Source organism: Sarcophilus harrisii, chromosome 4, assembly GCF_902635505.1.
Source record: "Sarcophilus harrisii chromosome 4, mSarHar1.11, whole genome shotgun sequence".
In the NCBI taxonomy this organism is placed as follows: Eukaryota; Metazoa; Chordata; class Mammalia; order Dasyuromorphia; family Dasyuridae; genus Sarcophilus; species Sarcophilus harrisii.
In genome coordinates, this window is record NC_045429.1 from 377,156,165 (window position 1) to 377,167,108 (window position 10,944).

The window sequence follows — 10,944 nt, forward strand, 5'->3', positions numbered from 1 at the left end:
AAAAAGAAAAGAGAAACAACCTTTGTGGAAACCTGTTTTTGCCTGTTCTTAGAGACATATGATGCCAACTTTTTTTTTTTTAGCAGTATCATCTTTTTTTCTTACACATTGAAAGCTTCACTAAGTTTGGGGGCAGGCTTGAGGGGAATCTTATGGAAAATAGAAGTAAAAATGTGCCGCTTAGTTGTAGCACAAATCACAAATGGGCTTCCGAGATAGTGAAACCAGAGCATTATTTCACTGGGCAGGAAGCTTGGATAGATAAACAAATATTAAGAGACTTAGGATGATTGCATCCTATTCTATAGGGGTTTACAAATATGAATTAATCACTGTCCACATAAGTTGAGTGTATTATTTGCTTTGTAAGCAAAGAACATGTATCATAGCTGTATTAAAATATTGTCCAAGCCTTAGAGAAAGGTGCCAAATTTTACCTTTTTACTACTTAATGACCAGGCATTTCTTCCAGAGACAAATGGGGGGGGGGGGTTTCAAATATCATTTTCATTTTTTTTTTCCTGAAAACTAGTCAATGGTCTGTATGATAAAATTATGCCTGCAACTTTGTGGTAAATATTACTTCCTTGACTAAGTTAAACAACATAAATAGCTAAATAAATAAAATCCACTACAAAATAAAGATTGTGTCCTTTCATTTTCATCTAAGGTCTAAGACATAACATAAGACATATGAAAAAGCTTTTCTTTTTATATGTAAGCAGATTGCATTGCAGGTTTGAAGAAGAATTGGAATAAATATAATGGAATGAAAATGATAATACATTCTGAAATATGGTGCCATATCCAATAAACTGTGCCTTTTTTCCACACAAAAAAATATGATTTTCTCCAACATTTGGAAAGACTGAATTATCATGTTTATTCATTAAGTATGGGTGTTGCAGTAACAGTTAAACCATATGTAAACCACTATATATCTGAGTTTGGATATACAAGCATATGGATATGGTTCGTGTCTGCTAAGACTGTATGTAAAACAAATCTAAAAAAAAAAACCTATATACCAAATCCAATAAACTCTAGACACTCTCATGAAGGAAGATAGTATGCTTAGTTCAAAGAATACTGACTATGGAGTAATAGGACTTGATTTAAATTCCATTTTTAATACTTACTGTTACCTTTTGTGAATCACTTAAATTATATTGTATATGCATAAATATGCAAATATATAAAATGAAGAGCTTGTGACAGAAAGCCACTGAAATCCATTCTATTTTTATTTCTCTGATTTCATTGTTGTGAGTGTTTCCTCCAAGAATGAATATCATAATTCATACATGCCTACCTACCTTGTGAAACTCTAACCCATAGTCTTACACAAATTTGCCATGCCCTAAATTATTGGAATCTATCTTATACTATCTTGACATTGTATAAATACTAATGGAGCACAGAAGCTGCTCATACCTTGTGCTTGCTAAGTGACCAATCCATCATTTTTCTGATCATAATTTCTCTAATGGTATATTTCACACTGCTTCTTGGGCTGCAGCCTTTCTACATCCACAAAAGATCTTTTTACTTTCCTTTAGTTGAAGTTTTATTTCAATGCACTCAAAAATATCAACTGAAAGAATATTGGTGTTAAAAAGGTTGGTCTTTGTTTCATGGTAAAGCTTTTATATTTTTCAAGAATGGTGCACTTTCCAAAAGCAATTCAGCCCATTTTTCCTTTAGATCCTGGATCCACTAATTATACATTTATAAAAATATAGGTACTTAAAAGAGTGAGGGAGACTTTTAAAGAAAAAAAAATCCTTTTTAAAAGGTATTTTCTACTATCTGGTTTATTCAGAAATAAATATTTTCTCACCAAATAAAAACATGTTTCATTGTACTATGTAGCAAGTGATATAGTTCCCTTTATCTTCCTGGCAAGGTGTGTGTGTCTTAGCAAAAAGTTAGAGTACTTACTCAATTCCACAAAAGTATCCTACTCTAGTCCCAGACCTTTGGAAGGCATTTGGAGATGCAATATTGGAGTTTAGTAGAGAGATTAAGATAGGATAGATAAAACTGAAAATTATGGTTAATGTTGTTAGTGTTGAAAAAAAAAAAAACAGAAGCAGAGCTAGAAATTATCCCATGATAGCAGTTCAGAGGTGCTAGAACAACAGGATTTATTATTTTTAAAAATTATAATTTTAACTGTCATACATGGTTAGAGAGATTTGTCATGAAAAGAAAAAGTAAGGAAATAATCAAAATAGCATCAAAACTATTGCTCCAGGACTTGAAAGAGGTATAATAGGATAACATCTTTATTTCTGTTTGATTTCAGCTCAGTCATAGCTAATTTTTTTTTCGAACAGCCAATCATATAGTAAAGTTCCATGTTGTTCATTGGGAATCCTAACTTGCCACAGAATTGACCAGGTAAGAAACATTCCTTTTCAAAAAGCTAATAACACAATGGGAAAACTGAGTCAAGAGGATTCTACCTTGCCTTTTCCAACTTTCCCAGGACTTTGTGATTGTGTTTGTATAGTTCCTCACTTTTTCTTGGCAGGTAAATTCTCAAATATTTTATATTATTTATAGTTATTTTAAATGGAATTTCTCTTTGTATCTCTTTCTGCTGGACTTTGTTGATAATATATAAAAATGATGATGAATTATATGGATTTATTTTGTATCCTGCAGCCTTGCTAAAGCTACAAATTGTTTCTAGTAGTTTTTTTTGTTGATTCTATAAGTATACCATCATATCATCTGCAAAGAGTAATAATTTGGTTTCCCCATTACCTATTCTAATTCCTTTAATCTCCTTTTCTTCTCTTATTGTCAAAGCTAACATTTCTAATACAATATTGAATAGTAATGGGATATGGGAAACCTTGTTTCACCCCGATCTTATTGGGAATAGTTCTAGTTTGTCCCATTACATATGATACTTGAGGGTGGTTTTAAATAGATGCTACTGATCATTTTAAGGAAAAATCCATTTATTCCTATACTCTCTAGGGTTTTTAATAGGAATGGATGTCGGGTTTTTTCAAATGCTTTTTCTGTATCTATTGAGATAATCATATGATTTTTGTTAGTTTAGTTATTGATATAGTCAATTATGCTAATAGTTTTCCTAATATAGAACCAGCCTAGCATTTCTTGTATAAATCCCACTTGGTCATGGTGTATTATGTTGCAGATAACTCACTCTACTCTTTTTGCTAATATTTTATTAAAGATTTTTGCATCAATATTCATTAGGGAAATTGGTCTATAATTTTCTTTCTTTGTTTTGACCCTACCTGGTTTAGGTATCAGCCTCACATCTATGTCATAAAAGGAATTTAATAGGACTCCTTCTTTCCCTATTTTTCCAAACAGTTTGCATAGTATTGTAATTAATTATTCTTTAAATGTTTGTAAGTAACACATAAATCTATCTGGCCCAGGAGATTTTTTTTCTTAGGGAGTTGATTAATAATTCATTCAGTTTCTTTTTCTGTTTTCTCTTCTGTTAATCTAGATAATCCATATTTTTGTAAGTATTCCCACATTTCACTTAAATTATCAGATTTATTGACATACAGTTGGGGAAAATAACTCCTAATTATTATTTTAAATTCCTATTCATTGGTGGAGAGTTTCCGTATCATTTTTTGAGACTAAAAATTTTATTTTCTTCTTTCCTTTTTCTAATCAAATTAACTAAAATGTTTATCTATGTTGTTTTTTCATAAAACCAACTCTCATTTTTATTTATGAGTTCGTTTCTTACTTTTAATTTTATTAATCTTCCCTTTTATTTTCAGAATTTCAAATTTTTTATTTAATTGGGGATTTTTCATTTGTTCTTTTTCTAGCTTTTTTGGTTGTATGCCCAATTCATTGACCTTCTTTCTCTATTTTATTCAAGTAAGTAATTAGAGATATAAAACTTCCCTTAGAAACTGCTTTGGCCTCATCCTATAAATTTTGGTTTGTTGTCTCTTTATTGCCATTCTCTTGAATAAAATTATCAGTTTTGTCTATGATTTGTTGTTTCATCCACTCATTCTTTAGAATCAGGTTATTTAGTTTCCAATTATTTTTTGGTCTATTTTCCCCTGGTCTTTTATTGCATGCAATTTTTTTGCATCATGATGTAGAAGAAAAATATATTTACTATTTCTGTCTTCCTGCATTTGAGTTACAGGGTTTTATGCCATAATACATGGTCAATTTTTGCATAGGTTTCATGTACTGCTGAGAAAAAAATGTATATTCCTTTCTTTCTCCATTCAGTTTTCTCTAAATGTCTATCATACTTGACTTTTCTAGAATTCTATTTACATTCTTAATGTCTTTCTTATTTATTTTGTGGTTTGATTTATCTAGTTCTGAGAGAGCAAGTTGAGAGCCCTTATTAGCATCGGTTCGCTGTCTAATTCTTGCAGCTCTCAACTTCTTCTTTAGGAATCTGGATGTTATACCACATCTATGCTACCCTTTAGCTGATATAGTTTCCTTTTTTATCTTTTGAATTAATCTATTTTGGGTTCTGCTTTATCTGAAATCAGGATTTCTAACCCTGTTTTGTTTGTTTGTTTGTTTGTTTTTTTAACTTCAGCTGAAGCTCAATAGATTCTGCTCCAGCTCTTTACCTTTACTTACTTTTATCACTCAGCTTTAAATGTGTTTCTTGTAAACAACATATTGTACCTCATCCAATTTATATTCACAGTTAAAAATTACTATTTCTCACCATCTTGTTTTTCCTAATTTATACTTTTCTCTTTTATTTTCCCCTTACCCTCCTCCCCAGTATTTTGCTTCTGACTACCATCTACTTCAAACACCCTTTCCCTTTTATGTCCTTTCCCCCTTTCTTATACTTTTCCACTCTACTTCTCCCTTCTATTAGCCTTCTTCTCTCCTTTCCTCTTTCCTCTCCTACTTTTCCATAGAGTGAGATAATTTTTTTTCTGTGAAGCTAAATATGTCTGATATTGTCTCTTTGAGCCAAATCTTATGAGAGTAAGATTCACACAGTGCTCACCTCTCTCCCTTCTTTCCCTCAATAATAATGTCTTTTTTGCCTCTTTATGAGATGTAATTTACCCCATTTCAACTCCATTATCTTCTTCCAGTAGAATCCCCTTTCCTCCTCTAGTTTCTATTTTATAATATCACAATAAAATCAAATTATACATGCACCCTCTAAGTATACCCATAACAGAGATACAGATTTCAAGAGTTAAACATATTATGTTCCCGCATAGGAATGTAAGCTTTTTAACTTTTAAAAGGAAGTTTTTTTTTTTCTTTCCTTTTTACTTTTTTATGTTTCTCTTGAGTTTTGTATTTGAATATCAAATTTTCTTCTTAGTTCTCGTCTTTTCATCAGAAATAAATATAATTCACCTGTTTCATTGAATATCCATCTTTCCCCCGAAAGATAAAGCTTAATTTTTCTGAATAATTGATTCTTGGCTGAAATCCCAAGTCATTTATCTTTTAGAATATCAGATTCCAGGTCCTTCAATCCTTTAAAGTGGAAGCTGCTAGGTCCTGGGTAATCCTGATTGTGGCTTCTCAATATTTGACTTTTTTTTTCCCGGCTGCTTGTAATATTTTCTCCTTGATGTGATTATTTTGAAATTTAGCCATGATAGCCCTTGGAATTTTCATTTTGGGTCTCTTTCAGTAGGTGATTGATGAATTCTTTCAATGGCTATTTTACCTTCTTATGCCTTTCTAGGGCATCAAGGCAGTTTTCCTTGATGATTTCATGAAAGATGATTTCAAGGGTCTTATTTATCATGATTTTCAGGTAGTCTAATAATTCTTAGACTATCTTTCTTGGATCTATTTTCTATGTCAGTTGTTTTTCCAATGAGATATTTTACATTTTCTTCTATTTCTTTTTTTTTTTTTTTTGGTTTAGTTTTACTGATTCTTGAAATCTCATTGAATCATTCCCTTCCATTTGTTCAATTCTAATTTTTAGTGAATTATTTTCTTCAGTTAGCTTTTTATCTCCTTTTTTATTTGGTCAATTGAACTTTTAAATGAGGTGTTTTATTCATTGCTTCATTTTTTTTTCAATTTCGCAAATTCTATTTTTCAATGAATTGGTTTGCCTTTTGTCTTTCTGTTGGATGTCTCACAGCTAATCTGCTGATGCACTAGCTTCCAATCAGGACAAAGCAGTCAGTGCTGCTGTATTTTAGCTAAGAGCCTCCTGGGAGATTCCCTAGTGTGTGGATACCACACCACCCTGGGTTCCTTCACTGCACCTGTGCTGTGCTTCCTCCTTCTCCTCTCCCCTGCCCTTCACCATGCTCAATTGAAATAGACCTTTTCTGGAGTTCTTTCAAAATATCTTCTGCTGAATATTTATGGGTTCTCTCATTCCCAAACCAGTTCAGAGGCTTGATCTGAGGGGTGCCAGGAAGAGCTCAGATAAAGATCCATCTACTTTCCGTTCTGTCCTTAATTTCCAATTTTAAAAAGATGCTGCTATAAATATATTTGTACACAATTCTTTCTTCTTTTTAAATAATCTCTTTGGCATACAGTCCTACTGGTGGATCAAAGGATATGCACAGTTTTATAGCCCTTTGGGCATAGTACCAAACTGTTCTCCAGAATATTTGTAAAGTCTACAACTCCACCAACAGTGGCCTATTCCACATCTTCTCCAGCATTTATCATTTTCTTTTGCTGTCATATTAACCAATCTGGTAGATATGAGGTGGTAATTCAGTTGTTTTAATTTGCATTTCTCTTATCAATAGTGATCAAGAACATTTTTTCATATGACTACAGATATCTTTAATTTCTTCATCTGAAAATTGCTTTTGACCATTTATCAATTGAGGGATGAATTTGATTCAGTTCTTTCTATATTTGAGAAATGAGTATCAGAAAAACTGGCTGTGATAATTGTTTCCTAGCTTTCTGTTTCCTTTCTAATTTTGGCTGCAATGGTTTTGTTAATAGAAATTGTAATTTAATGGAATCAAAATTATCCATTTTAGATTTCATATTGTTATCTATCTCTTTTTTGGTCTTTAAATTTCCCCTTCTCCACAGATCTAACAGGTAGACTATTCTTTACTCTCTTAATTTGCTTATGGTGTAAACCTTTATGTCTAAATCATGTATTCACTTCTATCTTATATTGGTATATGGTATGAAATATTGCTCTATGACTAGTTTTTGCCATGCTATTTTCCAGTTTTCTTGGGAATTTTTGTAAAATATTGAATTTTTATTCCAGGAGTTGAAATCTTTGGTTATATCAAACAGTAGATTACTGTGGTCATTAATATTATGTCTTCTCTGCCTAACTTAATCCAATGATATACCACTCTATTTTTTAGCCAGTACTATTTCACCTCTGATCTTACCGGAAATGCTTCTAGCTTGTCCCCTTTACATAAAATGCTTGCTGATGGTTTTAGATAACTACTGCCTATCATTAAAAAGAAAACACATTTATTTCTATATTCTCTGATGCCTTTAATTGAATTGAATGTTGTGCCTCAAAATTATAACTCATCTTTCAGTTGCTAATAGTCATTTGAAAGCTATGAAGGTAAAAAATAAAATACAACATAACTAAGAGTTTGAAGCTGTATTTCTAAATCCATCTTAGTGATTGTAATTCAGTTTTTAACATGAAGACCCTGGAGTCTTGGTTGTTTTCTCTTTGAGTCTTTGGCTCATTGATGTAGCCAGATGTATAAGCTTTCATAACTTCTATTCTCAGATTTCTAAAATACAACAGACCTCTAAAGGCAATTACTGAGGTTGGCCCTGACCCTTAGAGCAATTGATTTTCTTGTAAGTAAGCAACTGTTAGTCCCAGTTAACCTGTTCTGATGAAAATCGATGGAAGTTCAGTACAGGTGTTAAACAAATACGCTAAGGTGAAGCAATGAAATAGACCAATACTTCCTCAAATCTTTAGTGAGTTCCTTCCTTAGTATCTGACCAGAGAATGACTACAATGAAACTAATTTTAAGACAAAATAAAATTTCCAATCCTGTGTTACTAAGCAGGAGTTAAATATTTTCCTAGTTATCATTGTATAAAATGTTTTCCCAACTTTGCCCTAGAATAACTGACTTTATCATTCGAAGATCCAGTAACCATTGTGAGTGGGGACTTTAGCTAATGATAGGATGATTATTCCTTGATTCTCCCTTCTAAGTACTCCACTATGTTTCAATTTGGTAGGTACTTAGTTTTTGCTGGTCCCTGGGACAAAGAAAGTAAGCTTTCCTTAAACTTTGTTCTCTCACATCTTCCTTTCTACCCCCAATCTTTTCAGCTTCTTTTTGTGTGTTGTGTTTGAGGGCAGTAACTTTCCCTCCAAATTTATATTCCCAGTGCTTACCTAGTTCCTGGGCACATAGTAGGTGCTTTATAAATATTGATTCATTAAATTTTAGGTGTTTTGGTTTACTCAGTATACCATGATTAAAAAATTATTGAATTAATAATTTTCAATTAATATTTTATTAAAACTGAATGGAATAATTAGACCTAAAATTCTAACTCATCAGTAGATTGTTTTCTTCTTATTCCTTTTTTTCATTTTATGTATGCTGTTTGAGATTGTAAGCTTCTTGAGGGCAGGAATTTGTTGTAGTTGTTGGCTTTGTTGTTATTTCCATTGTTGTTTTGTTTGTTTGTATTCCAAGCATTGATAACAGTATCTGGCACAGATTAAGTCCTTAATAAATGTTTACTTAATTGAGTTTTTGGCAAATGTTTTTTTTTTCAAATGGTCTAGAACAGGGATCCTCAAACTATGGCCTGCCTGCCAGATGCAGCAGCTGAGGACGTTTATCCCCCTCACCCAGGGCTTTGAAGTTTCTTTATTTAAAGGCCCACAAAACAAAGTTTTTGTTTTTACTATAGTCTGGCCCTCCAACAGTCTGAGGGACAGTGAACTGGCCCTCTATTTAAAAAGTTTGAGGACCCCTGGCTCTAGAAACTAAGTTCCCTTTTCAGGAGCTAGTGCTCTCACATTTGTTTCTCCTGTTTCTACCATAGCATGGACTAGAAAATGATGATTCCATTGGAAGTCTTTAGAAGTAATTAGTCTCATGGTATCATTAAATTTGTTGCTGAGGAGAAGTTTTTCTATAATATTTTCAGGATAGTTTAAGTTTGTACTTTTTCAAGTTCTTTTCATCTTAAAGCAGAGTAGAGTGGTAAAGACTATAAAAAGCTAATCTAAGCTATGACCAGTTAGTAAACAGTCAACTAATAGAAGCATCAGCCAAATGATTCCTGATTAGTCAGATAATTGACTTTATTAGCCAAGAGCTCCAGTGACTATTATCAACTTTTTGCATCACTTATAGCTGAAGACAAGGAGAGCTTTTCATAAAAATTTATGATTCTCTGCTGTCACCTCTAGCATAAAAAAGAAAAGCAGAGACAGCAGCTTGGTAGAGTGTTGCCATGAGCTACTGTTTAATTGGACAGAGTAGCAAATGGTGAATGGTTTATTAGCTAGTCTGGATTTATAAATCAGAGAATCAGTTTGATGGAATTTGCAGTTCTATGATTTAAGAGACCTGCGATTCACATTAAGATAGATGGATAGATAAATAGAAAAAATAGATAGTCACACAGATCATTTTATTTAGAGCTTTTTATAAAGCTACTTTTTATAAAACAATTTAATAAAGTTTTTTTTTTACTTAGAAATTAATATGTTTAAGGCACTGTGTGCTACAGAAATTAAAATATAGTCCTGCTGTAAAGGACATATGCCTCCCCAAAAGCAGACTTTATGGAGAAAATGAGACAAAATGATCCAAATTTTCATCAATGGCACACTAAAAAGAAAAGATAGGAACTTATTAAAATAGTAGCATGTTTTATTGATTTAAATGATTAAAACATACATGAATGCTAAAATAAAATGCCCAATCTATGTTATCTGACCTTTGCTTTCAGAGTAGGTATCAGAGCACAGGTCTTGTGCGGGGAGTGGGATGGTGAAAATGATCACTTCTCTCTCTGCAGTTCCCACTATACTAGAAGATATGCAATAAATACTGCAGTATATCTTGACAAAATCTGAAATTTGTTCATGGAAATGCCCATCAGAAGAGTTACAGCTTGTATTTTGAAGTCATTTATATCTTGGGCATTCTCTAACTGTATCTCTTTGATGAAACCATGCATAACAAACTGTAAATTTGAGCTATCCTCAAAGTATTCCTTGATATATCAATCAAATTGCAAAAATTTACCATTTTTAAACAACATTATAGCAGAGCTTACTGTACAAGAGTATTTGTACCCTCAAAGAATTTATACTATAATGGAAGAAGACCAATCAATAAATCAATATTTGTTAAGTGCCTATTAAGTGCCAGACACTATGCTAAGTACTGGGGATACCAAAGATATTATATATAAAAGAAAACTGGAAGAGTTCAGAAATGGTCTTCTTGAAACCTGATCATGATTTTCTTAAAGAAGACTGGAATGTGGTATCCTTACTTTAGGAAGAAACTTATCATTGTCACTGAAAATTATAAAAAAAATTTTTATGGATTCTATAACTATTGATTTATACATATTATGAAATGATGGATACTATGCAATTTATCATTGATGACTGCAGAAGTTTTACATCTAGCCAAATACCTAGAAAGATAATTATATAGCTTAAAATTAAGCTTCAGAAATCATTATCATTTATAAACTAGCATCTAATATAACAATGACTCATAATGTTTAAGAACAATATTTTAATAGATATCACTTTACCAAATATGAATCTTACCAAATTTCCAGATGCCATGGAATTAAAAACTTTCAAATTATATAATGCTACTAAGCACATTATCTTTGTAATCCTGTCTATTACTGAAGTTATCCTAAACATATTTTCAGTGAGCATTCAGATGATATTATTTGCCATTCTTTTGATTCAGTCACAAATGCAGTTATTA